Genomic DNA, 13,512 nt, shown 5'->3' with positions numbered 1-13,512 from the left:
AAAGCTTCTTCATATGTACGTGCGACTATCATTACATCGTCCATATAAACAATGGCATATTTATAATCCAGATCACCTAAGGCACGATTAATAGCCCTTTGGAATATCGAAGGCGCATTTTTAAGCCCAAAAGGCATAGCCAAGTACTCGTACTGTCCTTCTGGAGTTACAAAAGCCGTCCGTTAGCTGTTCGATAGAGTTAGCATGTATTGGGATCTGATGAAAACCACTGGCTATATCAATGCACGTGAAAAAACCTAGCCCCACTCAACCTAGCTATCTGGTGCGATATAAGTGGCAACGGATACTTGTCGGAAACAGTATTGGCATTAAGCTCCCGATAGTCAACACAGAGACGATCTGTTCCATTTTTCTTTCGGACAAGTAACATTGGACTCGCAAAAGGAGAGGAACTTGGTCTTATAATGTTCGCATCCAACAGCTCTTGAATAGAATGTCTAACCTTTTCTTTTTCCTCTACACTCAAACTATAAGGCCGCCTCTGAACCGTCTTATTTTGATCAATCAAGCGAATTTCTAGCTGTCCCGTTATCACGCGGCTCTGTGGAATACCGTTTATGAACGAATTTAAGAATTTTTGTAATATTGATAGCAGTCTATCTTCATCTGGTCCATGCAAATCGGTGTCAACATCGGCCAGGTCAGGAGTACATTCGGAGACTGCGACAGGTAATATAGACTTTTCACAAAATAAAGTAAGCGCGCTTGATGTAATTGTCACGGCGATGCCCTGGCTCAAAATTTCATGACCAATCAAAGCTTCGTATTTAATATGAATATCTAAAGCTACGTGAAATAAGATTTCAGGTGAACGCTCACAAATCAAAACATTTGCCATAATCTGTAAAGTGCTACAAACGGAGTTACCACCTATACCCCTTAATGTCACTACGTTGTTTATTCTAGTGCCTGATAATCTCAGCGATGCAGTTTCTTTGATGAGTGAGCATTCGGCTCCGGAGTCGAAGTAAAATTGGAACGACTGACCAGACTGCAGCAAAGTTCCTAAGGGCTCAAGTACGGTGCATATAATCACACCTTTGATGGTGTTGCTTTTGACTGGCGGACGATCCGGGCAGACAGTAGATACATGTCCAGCTTTTCCACATTTGTAACAGATGACGGATGATCGATCTCTTCCTCCAGTATATCCAGATTGTTGATTAGGGGGCTGCTGACGCTGGGTTATCTCTTTATTAAAGCGACATTCCGTCTTCTTGTGGCCGGGTTTGCCACAGTTGTAACACGTGATGTGAGGCATAGCGCTGATTCTTTTTCCTTGTAGTACTGGTACGTTGTCTCTACGTGGCTCTGTCTGGCGTCAAACGAAAAGGCTTTGAGTTCCTGATGCAGCTCGTTTCTGGTTTGGATATCCGTGGTAAAGAACAAACGGCGCAATCTTTTATCTACCCCAGCTGCGTGTGCCAACGTAACGGATACTACAATTTGCTCGACGCTGAGCGAATTCCAGCGGGCCATAAGGGATGTGACCATTCTACTCCCATACAACGACAAGCACTCTCCTTCATTTGGTCGTCCATTTAGCAAATTCATAACGGTGGCGGCCAAAGTCTCCGTTCCAGAAAAATGTTGCCAAAAGAATTCTCGGAACTGCGTCCATGTAATGCCGGAAAAACATGTCTGGGAGAGCCAGTGTGATGGGGTGCCTTCCAGTGATTTGCTGAGCGCCATTACAAGAGCGCTACCCACGAGCTGATTTTCAGACACAATGTAGTCGACTGTTGAACACCAGGACAGCTCGTCTGATCCTGCACGATCGGGGTTGAACTTTGGCAGTGCAATGGTTTTGAAATCTTTTGGCTCATTTTGAGAGCACTGCACTTGTTTTATCAGTTCGGCGAAATTACGATTTTGCAATTCCAGGATTGCTAGGAGATTTGCGTCATTGGATGGAGGCGGAGGTAATCCCACTTCTGATGACGAAGATCCAGTATCAAAGTCCTCGACTGGACTTTCGGCGAAGCGTTTTCTGGCGCGTGGCATGATCTCTAGCTTCACTTTTTAGTCTGCCGCTCGAACTCACGTTCGTTCCTTCTCATTTCCTTTACCCTCAAATACACACGCATAGTGTGGTGAGTTATGACGAACACTATTTGTCTCACTCACGCCCACGCTCAGACTACGCTCATGGAATTGCGTATCCGTCTCGCACGAAAGAACCGAGAAACAATAAGAAGTAAAACAAGAGTGTACCAACAAATAATCGTTATAATTTGAATTTCCAAAACAATATGCGACACGTCCTTCCTGACCTATCTCACGTCCTCGGGAGTGTAGGTTTACAAAATTTATTCTCTTATGTTCTACACAAAAATTAAGTTCAAGATGGTTTCACATTTTTTTTTCTTATTAAATAAAAATCAAACAAAATTATTTTAAAGTTTCTCTTATTCGTTTATATCTTATCTTCATATTTTTTCCATATAGTGATCATGTTCTTCAACCATGTCATCAAGTTGCACACAGTCATCCATAAGATAAACTGGCCAGTCAATAGGTGTGTTCATTTAGCCCTCAGCTTATATCTGGGCAAGCCGGCCATCATAAACAGCTCGCAGTTTGATTCATAAGCCTGCCAAATAACAATGCACCGATCATTTTAAAAATTTCATTCTTTTTCAAAATCACAGCCCTCACAAGCTTGATCTGAGGTATCTCCATCACCACCTTCATCATTAAGCTCCATGGCTTCTTCGTCATCACACTCATCATCCAATTCTGTGGCAATCCCCTTCTCTGTCATACGTCTCAAAAATTCGTGAGAATATTTATATGTCCTATTATTATTTAACGCCTTAAGTCTATACCGATCTCCTTCTAATATTTCGGTCACTAAGAATGGTCCTCTAAACTTAGGGTCTAGTTTTGTGTGATGACTCTCTTCGTTATTAAGCAATATGTAGTCACCGACCTTGTGTCTTATAATAGTAGCCTCAGATTTATCAAATCTAGCTTTATCATAACAGGCATTCTTTTCCATGTTTTGCTTTGCCATTTCTATAACTTGGTCAATATCAACAACATTTTTATTTTCGACAATAGGTACGCCGTTAGCATAGATTTAAGAGTACTTATAACTCGCTCTACTTGGCCATTGGCCCGACTAGCGCCTATGGCGATCAAATGTAAATCAATTTTTAACAGCAGAAATCACGGAATGCTGTACAACAAAAACTCCGTCCCTGATCTGCAATCAGACGAGAAGGGAAACCAAACAATGATATTAGGGACTTTAAAGCCTTAATACAACTTTCTGTATCCAGCCTCACTGTATGGGACAAAGAAACAAACTTCGTGAACGCGTCTATTGATACGATTATATACTCCTTCTGATCATTTTTACCACTAAGCTTCCCTGTAAGGTCCATGTGGACTGTATGCCACGGGATGTCTATTTTCGGTATAGGATGCAATTCAGCAGACTGTCAAAATCTCTATCTGGCAGGGTACAATGCCAGATAGAGATTTTGACAGTCTGCATGTAATACAGTTGTCGACAAATTTGCGAACATACTTGGACATCCTTTCGAACCAATAATACTCATACATTTTCTCAAGGGTTTTCTCCCACCCAAGGTGCATATTGGACTCGTGCACATTATTAACGGCAGACCACCTAAACGGCTTTGGGATAATAGGCAGGCAACGAGCTTTCCCATTCCATTGAATTTTTCTATACAATGTTTCTGCCCTTAATTCATATGTTTCGGCCAAATCCTCAGCAAGATCATCGCTACGCAATTCAGAAACAATAGACGACGTTTCCTCGTCGCGTTGCTGCTCAGCTAACAACCAATTGTCAGTGATCTCTGTCAAATCTATATGTTTTTCCATTGTACCTTTTGACTTGACGCAATCTTTTGATATAGGATTTCTGTACAGAAAATCTACGTGAGCCATTCTTTCACCTGGCCTATACTGAATATCAAACTCAAAAGATTGCATGTATGACCACCCCCTATGAACTCTAGGGGTTAGTTCTACTTTTGTGCGAGAGGCTTTGAGCGAATTGCAGTCAGTAAACACGACGAAATTTCGACCCTGTAGGTAATGGCGAAAATGCTTAATAGCATTGTAAATTGCAAGTGTTTCCAGTTCGTATGAATGATAACGCGATTCCTCTGGCGAGGTCCGTTTACTAAAGTTTTCGATAACTCTAGGCTTGGGTTCGATTTTATGTAACAAAATTGCGCCATAGCCATCAGCACTCGCATCTGTATGAAGTTCAATAGGGAATAGGGGATCGAAAATAGTCAGAAGGGGTTCAATAGTCAGGATACGAATCACTTCCTGTCGTATCTGCTGATGCTCTAATTTCCATAGAAATGTTATACTTTTTGAAGAAAGAACATAGAGGGGTTTTAGCAACTGTGAAAACTTAGGTACAAACTGACGAAAATACGAGACCAGTCCAAAAATTGTCTCAGTTGAGTGTCGGATTGCGGGGGCGGTAAGTCTACTAGAGATCGTATTTTCCCAGGATTCGGTCGAATCTCACCTGCTCTAACTTCAAAACCTAAATATTCGACACAAGTTTTTAGAAAGGAATTTTTTTTTATATTGAAAGAAAATCCTGCTTGGGCTAGTGTTTGCAGGGTGATTTGTAATCGCTCAAAAGCTTCTTCATATGTACGTGCGACTATCATTACATCGTCCATATAAACAATGGCATATTTATAATCCAGATCACCTAAGGCACGATTAATAGCCCTTTGGAATATCGAAGGCGCATTTTTAAGCCCAAAAGGCATAGCCAAGTACTCGTACTGTCCTTCTGGAGTTACAAAAGCCGTCCGTTAGCCGTTCGATAGAGTTAGCATGTATTGGGATCTGATGAAAACCACTGGCTATATCAATGCACGTGAAAAAACCTAGCCCCACTCAACCTAGCTATCTGGTGCGATATAAGTGGCAACGGATACTTGTCGGAAACAGTATTGGCATTAAGCTCCCGATAGTCAACACAGAGACGATCTGTTCCATTTTTCTTTCGGACAAGTAACATTGGACTCGCAAAAGGAGAGGAACTTGGTCTTATAATGTTCGCATCCAACAGCTCTTGAATAGAATGTCTAACCTTTTCTTTTTCCTCTACACTCAAACTATAAGGCCGCCTCTGAACCGTCTTATTTTGATCAATCAAGCGAATTTCTAGCTGTCCCGTTATCACGCGGCTCTGTGGAATACCGTTTATGAACGAATTTAAGAATTTTTGTAATATTGATAGCAGTCTATCTTCATCTGGTCCATGCAAATCGGTGTCAACATCGGCCAGGTCAGGAGTACATTCGGAGACTGCGACAGGTAATATAGACTTTTCACAAAATAAAGTAAGCGCGCTTGATGTAATTGTCACGGCGATGCCCTGGCTCAAAATTTCATGACCAATCAAAGCTTCGTATTTAATATGAATATCTAAAGCTACGTGAAATAAGATTTCAGGTGAACGCTCACAAATCAAAACATTTGCCATAATCTGTAAAGTGCTACAAACGGAGTTACCACCTATACCCCTTAATGTCACTACGTTGTTTATTCTAGTGCCTGATAATCTCAGCGATGCAGTTTCTTTGATGAGTGAGCATTCGGCTCCGGAGTCGAAGTAAAATTGGAACGACTGACCAGACTGCAGCAAAGTTCCTAAGGGCTCAAGTACGGTGCATATAATCACACCTTTGATGGTGTTGCTTTTGACTGGCGGACGATCCGGGCAGACAGTAGATACATGTCCAGCTTTTCCACATTTGTAACAGATGACGGATGATCGATCTCTTCCTCCAGTATATCCAGATTGTTGATTAGGGGGCTGCTGACGCTGGGTTATCTCTTTATTAAAGCGACATTCCGTCTTCTTGTGGCCGGGTTTGCCACAGTTGTAACACGTGATGTGAGGCATAGCGCTGATTCTTTTTCCTTGTAGTACTGGTACGTTGTCTCTACGTGGCTCTGTCTGGCGTCAAACGAAAAGGCTTTGAGTTCCTGATGCAGCTCGTTTCTGGTTTGGATATCCGTGGTAAAGAACAAACGGCGCAATCTTTTATCTACCCCAGCTGCGTGTGCCAACGTAACGGATACTACAATTTGCTCGACGCTGAGCGAATTCCAGCGGGCCATAAGGGATGTGACCATTCTACTCCCATACAACGACAAGCACTCTCCTTCATTTGGTCGTCCATTTAGCAAATTCATAACGGTGGCGGCCAAAGTCTCCGTTCCAGAAAAATGTTGCCAAAAGAATTCTCGGAACTGCGTCCATGTAATGCCGGAAAAACATGTCTGGGAGAGCCAGTGTGATGGGGTGCCTTCCAGTGATTTGCTGAGCGCCATTACAAGAGCGCTACCCACGAGCTGATTTTCAGACACAATGTAGTCGACTGTTGAACACCAGGACAGCGCGTCTGATCCTGCACGATCGGGGTTGAACTTTGGCAGTGCAATGGTTTTGAAATCTTTTGGCTCATTTTGAGAGCACTGCACTTGTTTTATCAGTTCGGCGAAATTACGATTTTGCAATTCCAGGATTGCTAGGAGATTTGCGTCATTGGATGGAGGCGGAGGTAATCCCACTTCTGATGACGAAGATCCAGTATCAAAGTCCTCGACTGGACTTTCGGCGAAGCGTTTTCTGGCGCGTGGCATGATCTCTAGCTTCACTTTTTAGTCTGCCGCTCGAACTCACGTTCGTTCCTTCTCATTTCCTTTACCCTCAAATACACACGCATAGTGTGGTGAGTTATGACGAACACTATTTGTCTCACTCACGCCCACGCTCAGACTACGCTCATGGAATTGCGTATCCGTCTCGCACGAAAGAACCGAGAAACAATAAGAAGTAAAACAAGAGTGTACCAACAAATAATCGTTATAATTTGAATTTCCAAAACAATATGCGACACGTCCTTCCTGACCTATCTCACGTCCTCGGGAGTGTAGGTTTACAAAATTTATTCTCTTATGTTCTACACAAAAATAAAGTTCAAGATGGTTTCACATTTTTTTTTCTTATTAAATAAAAATCAAACAAAATTATTTTAAAGTTTCTCTTATTCGTTTATATCTTATCTTCATATTTTTTCCATATAGTGATCATGTTCTTCAACCATGTCATCAAGTTGCACACAGTCATCCATAAGATAAACTGGCCAGTCAATAGGTGTGTTCATTTAGCCCTCAGCTTATATCTGGGCAAGCCGGCCATCATAAACAGCTCGCAGTTTGATTCATAAGCCTGCCAAATAACAATGCACCGATCATTTTAAAAATTTCATTCTTTTTCAAAATCACAGCCCTCACAAGCTTGATCTGAGGTATCTCCATCACCACCTTCATCATTAAGCTCCATGGCTTCTTCGTCATCACACTCATCATCCAATTCTGTGGCAATCCCCTTCTCTGTCATACGTCTCAAAAATTCGTGAGAATATTTATATGTCCTATTATTATTTAACGCCTTAAGTCTATACCGATCTCCTTCTAATATTTCGGTCACTAAGAATGGTCCTCTAAACTTAGGGTCTAGTTTTGTGTGATGACTCTCTTCGTTATTAAGCAATATGTAGTCACCGACCTCATGTCTTATAATAGTTGCCTTAGATTTATCAAATCTAGCTTTATCATAACAGGCATTCTTTTCCATGTTTTGCTTTGCCATTTCTATAACTTGGTCAATATCAACAACATTTTTATTTTCGACAATAGGTACGCCGTTAGCATAGATTTTAGAGTACTCATAACTCGCTCTACTTGGCCATTGGCCCGACTAGCGCCTATGGCGATCAAATGTAAATCAATTTTTAACAGCAGAAATCACGGAATGCTGTACAACAAAAACTCCGCCCCTGATCTGCAATCAGACGAGAAGGGAAACCAAACAATGCTATTAGGGACTTTAAAGCCTTAATACAACTTTCTGTATCCAGCCTCACTGTATGGGACAAAGAAACAAACTTCGTGAACGCGTCTATTGATACGATTATATACTCCTTCTGATCATTTTTACCACTAAGCTTCCCTGTAAGGTCCATGTGGACTGTATGCCACGGGATGTCTATTTTCGGTATAGGATGCAATTCAGCAGACTGTCAAAATCTCTATCTGGCAGGGTACAATGCCAGATAGAGATTTTGACAGTCTGCATGTAATACAGTTGTCGACAAATTTGCGAACATACTTGGACATCCTTTCGAACCAATAATACTCATACATTTTCTCAAGGGTTTTCTCCCACCCAAGGTGCATATTGGACTCGTGCACATTATTAACGGCAGACCACCTAAACGGCTTTGGGATAATAGGCAGGCAACGAGCTTTCCCATTCCATTGAATTTTTCTATACAATGTTTCTGCCCTTAATTCATATGTTTCGGCCAAATCCTCAGCAAGATCATCGCTACGCAATTCAAAAACAATAGACGACGTTTCCTCGTCGCGTTGCTGCTCAGCTAACAAGCAATTGTCAGTGATCTCTGTCAAATCTATATGTTTTTCCATTGTACCTTTTGACTTGACGCAATCTTTTGATATAGGATTTCTGTACAGAAAATCTACGTGAGCCATTCTTTCACCTGGCCTATACTGAATATCAAACTCAAAAGATTGCATGTATGACCACCCCCTATGAACTCTAGGGGTTAGTTCTACTTTTGTGCGGGAGGCTTTGAGCGAATTGCAGTCAGTAAACACGACGAAATTTCGACCCTGTAGGTAATGGCGAAAATGCTTAATAGCATTGTAAATTGCAAGTGTTTCCAGTTCGTATGAATGATAACGCGATTCCGCTGGCGAGGTCCGTTTACTAAAGTATTCGATAACTCTAGGCTTGGGTTCGATTTTATGTAAAAAAAATTGCGCCATAGCCATCAGCACTCGCATCTGTATGAAGTTCAATAGGGAATAGGGGATCGAAAATAGTCAGAAGGGGTTCAATAGTCAGGATACGAATCACTTCCTGTCGTATCTGCTGATGCTCTAATTTCCATACAAATGTTATACTTTTTGAAGAAAGAACATAGAGGGGTTTTAGCAACTGTGAAAACTTAGGTACAAACTGACAAAAATACGAGACCAGTCCAAAAATTGTCTCAGTTGAGTGACGGATTGCGGGGGCGGTAAGTCTACTAGAGATCGTATTTTCCCAGGATTCGGTCGAATCTCACCTGCTCTAACTTCAAAACCTAAATATTCGACACAAGTTTTTAGAAAGGAACATTTCTTTATGTTGAAAGAAAATCCTGCTTGGGCTAGTGTTTGCAGGGTGATTTGTAATCGCTCAAAAGCTTCTTCATTTGTACGTGCGACTATCATTACATCGTCCATATAAACAATGGCATATTTGTAAGCCAGATCACCTAAGGCACGATTAATAGCCCTTTGGAATATCGAAGGCGCACTTTTAAGACCAAAAGGCATAGCCAAGTACTCGTACTGTCCTTCTGGAGTTACAAAAGCCGTTCGATAGAGTTAGCATGTACTGGAATCTGATGAAAACCATATCAATGCACGTGAAAAACCTAGCCCCACTCAACCTAGCTATCTGGTCCGATATAAGTGGCAACGGATACTTGTCGGAAACAGTATTGGCATTAAGCTCCCGATAGTCAGAGACGATCTGTCCCATTTTTCTTTCGGACAAGTAACATTGGACTCGCAAAAGGAGAGGAACTTGGTCTTATAATGTTCGCATCCAACAGCTCTTGAATAAAATGTCTATCAATCAAGCGAATTTCTAGCTGTCCCGTTATCACGCGGCTCTGTGGAATACCGTTTATGAATGAATTTGAAAATTTTTGTAATATTGATAGCAGTCTATCTTTATCTGGTCCATGCAAATCGGTGTCAACATCGGCCAGGTCAGGAGTACATTCGGAGACTGCGACAGGTAATATAGACTTTTCACTAAATAAAGTAAGAGCGCTTGATGTAATTGTCACGACGATGCCCTGGCTCAAAATTCACGACCAATCAAAGCTTCGTATTTAATATGATTATCTAAAACTACGTGAAATAAGATTTCAGGTGAACGCTCACAAATCAAAACATTTGCCATAATCTGTAAAGTGCTACAAATGGAGTTACCACCTATACATCCTCGGGAGTGTAGGTTTACAAAATTTATTCTCTTATGTTCTACACAAAAATAAAGTTCAAGATGGTTTCACATTTTTTTTCTTATTAAATAAAAATCAAACAAAATTATTTTAAAGTTTCTCTTATTCGTTTATATCTTATCTTCATATTTTTTCCATATAGTGATCATGTTCTTCAACCATGTCATCAAGTTGCACACAGTCATCCATAAGATAAACTGGCCAGTCAATAGGTGTGTTCATTTAGCCCACAGCTTATATCTGGGCAAGCCGGCCATCATAAACAGCTCGCAGTTTGATTCATAAGCCTGCCAAATAACAATGCACCGATCATTTTAAAAATTTCATTCTTTTTCAAAATCACAGCCCTCACAAGCTTGATCTGAGGTATCTCCATCACCACCTTCATCATTAAGCTCCATGGCTTCTTCGTCATCACACTCATCATCCAATTCTGTGGCAATCCCCTTCTCTGTCATACGTCTCAAAAATTCGTGAGAATATTTATATGTCCTATTATTATTTAACGCCTTAAGTCTATACCGATCTCCTTCTAATATTTCGGTCACTAAGAATGGTCCTCTAAACTTAGGGTCTAGTTTTGTGTGATGACTCTCTTCGTTATTAAGCAATATGTAGTCACCGACCTTGTGTCTTATAATAGTAGCCTTAGATTTATCAAATCTAGCTTTATCATAACAGGCATTCTTTTCCATGTTTTGCTTTGCCATTTCTATAACTTGGTCAATATCAACAACATTTTTATTTTCGACAATAGGTACGCCGTTAGCATAGATTTAAGAGTACTCATAACTCGCTCTACTTGGCCATTGGCCCGACTAGCGCCTATGGCGATCAAATGTAAATCAATTTTTAACAGCAGAAATCACGGAATGCTGTACAACAAAAACTCCGTCCCTGATCTGCAATCAGACGAGAAGGGAAACCAAACAATGATATTAGGGACTTTAAAGCCTTAATACAACTTTCTGTATCCAGCCTCACTGTATGGGACAAAGAAACAAACTTCGTGAACGCGTCTATTGATACGATTATATACTCCTTCTGATCATTTTTACCACTAAGCTTCCCTGTAAGGTCCATGTGGACTGTATGCCACGGGATGTCTATTTTCGGTATAGGATGCAATTCAGCTTGTACCCTGCCAGATGGAGATTTTGACAGTCTGCATGTAATACAGTTGTCGACAAATTTGCGAACATACTTGGACATCCTTTCGAACCAATAATACTCATACATTTTCTCAAGGGTTTTCTCCCACCCAAGGTGCATATTGGACTCGTGCACATTATTAACGGCAGACCACCTAAACGGCTATGAGATAATAGGGAGGCAACGAGTTTTCCAATTCCTTTGAATTTTTCTATATAGTGTTTCTGCCCTTAATTCATATGTTTCGGCCAAATCCTCAGCAAGATCATCGCTACGCAATTCAGAAACAATAGACGACGTTTCCTCGTCGCGTTGCTGCTCAGCTAACAAGCAATTGTCAGTGATCTCTGTCAAATCTATATGTTTTTCCATTGTACCTTTTGACTTGACGCAATCTTTTGATATAGGATTTCTGTACAGAAAATCTACGTGAGCCATTCTTTCACCTGGCCTATACTGAATATCAAACTCAAAAGATTGCATGTATGACCACCCCCTATGAACTCTAGGGGTTAGTTCTACTTTTGTGCGAGAGGCTTTGAGCGAATTGCAGTCAGTAAACACGACGAAATTTCGACCCTGTAGGTAATGGCGAAAATGCTTAATAGCATTGTAAATTGCAAGTGTTTCCAGTTCGTATGAATGATAACGCGATTCCGCTGGCGAGGTCCGTTTACTAAAGTATTCGATAACTCTAGGCTTGGGTTCGATTTTATGTAAAAAAAATTGCGCCATAGCCATCAGCACTCGCATCTGTATGAAGTTCAATAGGGAATAGGGGATCGAAAATAGTCAGAAGGGGTTCAATAGTCAGGATACGAATCACTTCCTGTCGTATCTGCTGATGCTCTAATTTCGATACAAATGTTATACTTTTTGAAGAAAGAACATAGAGGGGTTTTAGCAACTGTGAAAACTTAGGTACAAACTGACGAAAATACGAGACCAGTCCAAAAATTGTCTCAGTTGAGTGACGGATTGCGGGGGCGGTAAGTCTACTAGAGATCGTATTTTCCCAGGATTCGGTCGAATCTCACCTGCTCTAACTTCAAAACCTAAATATTCGACACAAGTTTTTAGAAAGGAACATTTCTTTATGTTGAAAGAAAATCCTGCTTGGGCTAGTGTTTGCAGGGTGATTTGTAATCGCTCAAAAGCTTCTTCATTTGTACGTGCGACTATCATTACATCGTCCATATAAACAATGGCATATTTGTAAGCCAGATCACCTAAGGCACGATTAATAGCCCTTTGGAATATCGAAGGCGCACTTTTAAGACCAAAAGGCATAGCCAAGTACTCGTACTGTCCTTCTGGAGTTACAAAAGCCGTTCGATAGAGTTAGCATGTATTGGAATCTGATGAAAACCATATCAATGCACGTGAAAAACCTAGCCCCACTCAACCTAGCTATCTGGTCCGATATAAGTGGCAACGGATACTTGTCGGAAACAGTATTGGCATTAAGCTCCCGATAGTCAGAGACGATCTGTTCCATTTTTCTTTCGGACAAGTAACATTGGACTCGCAAAAGGAGAGGAACTTGGTCTTATAATGTTCGCATCCAACAGCTCTTGAATAAAATGTCTATCAATCAAGCGAATTTCTAGCTGTCCCGTTATCACGCGGCTCTGTGGAATACCGTTTATGAACGAATTTGAGAATTTTTGTAATATTGATAGCAGTCTATCTTTATCTGGTCCATGCAAATCGGTGTCAACATCGGCCAGGTCAGGAGTACATTCGAAGACTGCGACAGGTAATATAGACTTTTCACTAAATAAAGTAAGCGCGCTTGATGTAATTGTCACGCCGATGCCCTGGCTCAAAATTCACGACCAATCAAAGCTTCGTATTTAATATGATTATCTAAAACTACGTGAAATAAGATTTCAGGTGAACGCTCACAAATCAAAACATTTGCCATAATCTGTAAAGTGCTACAAACGGAGTTACCACCTATACCCCTTAATGTCACTACGTTGTTTATTCTAGTGCCTGAGAATCTCAGCGATGCAGTCTCTTTGATGAGTGAGCATTCGGCTCCGGAGTCGAAGTAAAATCGTAACGACTCACCAGACTGCAGTAAAGTTCCTAAGGGCTCAAGTACGGTGCATATATTCACATCTTTGATGGTGTTGCTTTTGACTGGCGGACGATCCGGGCAGACAGTAGATACATGTCCAGCTTTTCCACATTTGTAACAGATGAC

The 13,512-nt window shown here is 41.1% G+C and overlaps 1 pseudogene; it reads right to left on the bottom strand.

Annotated features, from left to right (window-relative positions):
* Positions 1–2,650: 2,650 nt before the first annotated feature.
* LOC127012055 (uncharacterized) lies at positions 2,651–3,410 on the bottom strand (annotated as a pseudogene).
* Between the last annotated feature and the right edge of the window lie 10,102 nt (positions 3,411–13,512).

The sequence above is a fragment of the Drosophila biarmipes genome, unplaced genomic scaffold (assembly GCF_025231255.1).
Source record: "Drosophila biarmipes strain raj3 unplaced genomic scaffold, RU_DBia_V1.1 ptg000017l, whole genome shotgun sequence".
NCBI lineage: Eukaryota > Metazoa > Arthropoda > Insecta > Diptera > Drosophilidae > Drosophila > Drosophila biarmipes.
This window is presented reverse-complemented; position numbering and strand designations above follow the sequence as displayed.